Genomic DNA, 2,394 nt, shown 5'->3' with positions numbered 1-2,394 from the left:
ACTCCTGGTAGTTCCTCAAAAACACTGAGTTTCTAGTGGATGCACAATCTGTGGAAGCCAACATAGAAACTTCTGAAGAGCCAAAGTTCTTGCAACAAAAATATAGTCCCCAATTAGCTTGTTTTGTTATCACACGACCCCGCCCCATTATCTTAAGAGAATATAAAAGAATGAGTGGAGACAGAAGAGAGAATGAGACGTTTTGGCGCATGTCGCTCTTGATTTTGTGTTTATTTTTGCAGTAAACTTAAAGGAGCCTTTACACTTTATGTTTGATTCCATTTAAGCTGATATTCCATTCTTGACATCTTTAAATTTACAGTATTCATGGGAGATTTATTTGGTCATTTTGCTTCTTTTTATTTCCTATTTCCCACATTTATTCATAGTTTTTATTAGATTGCAATAAATCCTATAACATTGAACAGACTGACTAAAGTCAAATGAGCTGCGGTTCCCACCGATAGCCGTCATTCTGATGGGTTTTTGCTGGCTGCAGCTGAAATATTCCAATGCTCCATGTCACAGAGACAGTAAATACTAAACCTAAAGATTCTGAAGGCATGATGTAAAATAGTAACGTATAATACAGACATTTGAACAGACAATTAAGAGAATGTTTCCATGCTTCTAAGAGTGGCCGAGGAGCCATTTAGAACTTTATAAAGAAGCATTGTGTGATACCAGGAACTAATTTAACTTCAAGGCGAAGCTGCTTCTGCTTTGTCGACCATCGACTGATCTCCTGAAAGTCCACCAGCGCTTTTTAAAAACTGAATTCTTCATCTATGGAGGGAGTAGACGGCAGATGTTTCCACAGATGCTCTTCACCAGTGGTCAGTGAGTGATGCAGCAGATGAGCGGGAGTTGACTGGCTTCAACCAGCTACTGTCTCAATGTCTCCAGCCCATAGTGTGGATTCTCTAGGAGATCAGACAGCAGCTTCACTCCTGAATCCTGCAGCTGGTTCTGACCCAGGTCCAGTTCTCTGAGATGGGAGGGATTGGACCTCAGCGCCGAGGCCAGAGTCAGGGCTGTTCTCTGATAAGATGCAGTCCCATAATCTAAATACAGAAGGAAACTTTTATAAGGTTATAAGTGAAACCAGTATTAATCTGAAAGGTTAATCAAAGTCATGATCTGTAAATATTTAATTTAGTTACAGGTTAAAAAATGATAGTAATATGTAATTACCACAATTCCAACCTCTCAGGTTTGCACTGTTCCAGAGGAGAATATATATTGTTCTGGCCCTCACTCTTCCCAGGTTCTCCCACCTCTTTCCCTCCTATCTCATCATGGAGATCCATCTCACCTGGGCTCATCTTTAAAGGCACAACCTGTCTTAGATGACTTCCTGTCTCCCTCACCATCTCCCTCCTCGTTGGCTGGTGTCTACCAGGCACCCTCACCTAGTTTTGTCTAATTTTGGTTACCATCTGTCGGCTTTTTCATTGTCCTTAAATCAGTTTATCATGAATAAGTGGTCCCCGTGTGGCCCTCCCTCCTGAAGGAACTGGGCACAACACACACACTCAGAAAGTGTGAGGACCCTCGGATGGAATAATGGACATTTTTGAGAATGGTGTTTACCTCAGAGTTTCCAGTCGGCAGTTTGGAAAGTGGAGAAAACCACAGAGCAGCTTCACTCCTGAATCCTGCAGCTGGTTCTGACTCAGGTCCAGTTCTCTGAGATGGGAGGGATTGGACCTCAGCGCCGAGGCCAGAGAGCCACAGCTGATCTTTGATAAACTGCAGAAGTCAATCTGAAAAATGCAGGATGAGGTTATACGGTGCAGGTCTGCATGTTATCTGCGTCAGTACTAAACCTACGTTAGTTCTTAGTTGGGTCAGACCTGAATTCACGATATTCCAAGGAATTTTTTTAATGTGGTGCATCACAGCAGTGTTGAGAACAGCCTCACTTCACATCTTAGCAGTGGTATATAGGTAGAAAATGAAGACTGACCTGAGCCTCTCCAGTTTACAGTTTGGACTCTCCAGTCCAGAACAGAGCCGCTTCACTCCTGAATCCTGCAATGTGTTGTGGCTCAGGTCCAGAACCCTCAGATGGGAGAGGTTGGACTTCAGAGCTGAGGCCACAGAATCACAGCTGGTCTCTGATAAAAGCACGAGCAGCGACAATTATTTTGAGAGAAGACAAATAAAAATCAACATGTACCAGAGCAAAACACAGCTTACAAGCAACAAACCTCTGGTCCTGCACCGGCTTATCTGCCGTATGTTCCTATTTTGGGTTCTTTCAGGGCGGTTGGACAAGATCTACAGCGTATGTAAAGTGTGTGTGGGTCAAAATACCTTCCAAGTTTGTGAGACCACATTTCTCAATAGCACTCAACTCTTGTCAGGAGCTGGGACACAAAGCGACCCACT

General features: G+C 43.3%; 1 long non-coding RNA gene across 1 annotated transcript; it reads right to left on the bottom strand.

Annotated features, from left to right (window-relative positions):
* Positions 1 to 200: 200 nt before the first annotated feature.
* On the bottom strand, positions 201 to 1,751 carry LOC130520601 (uncharacterized). The gene is made up of 2 exons (XR_008948938.1): positions 1,594 to 1,751; positions 201 to 1,064 (listed from the first exon to the last, which is right to left on the bottom strand). It is a non-coding gene; the product is annotated as an uncharacterized LOC130520601 (long non-coding RNA).
* Between the last annotated feature and the right edge of the window lie 643 nt (positions 1,752 to 2,394).

This window comes from Takifugu flavidus, unplaced genomic scaffold (genome assembly GCF_003711565.1).
Source record: "Takifugu flavidus isolate HTHZ2018 unplaced genomic scaffold, ASM371156v2 ctg441, whole genome shotgun sequence".
In the NCBI taxonomy this organism is placed as follows: domain Eukaryota; kingdom Metazoa; phylum Chordata; class Actinopteri; order Tetraodontiformes; family Tetraodontidae; genus Takifugu; species Takifugu flavidus.
This window is presented reverse-complemented; position numbering and strand designations above follow the sequence as displayed.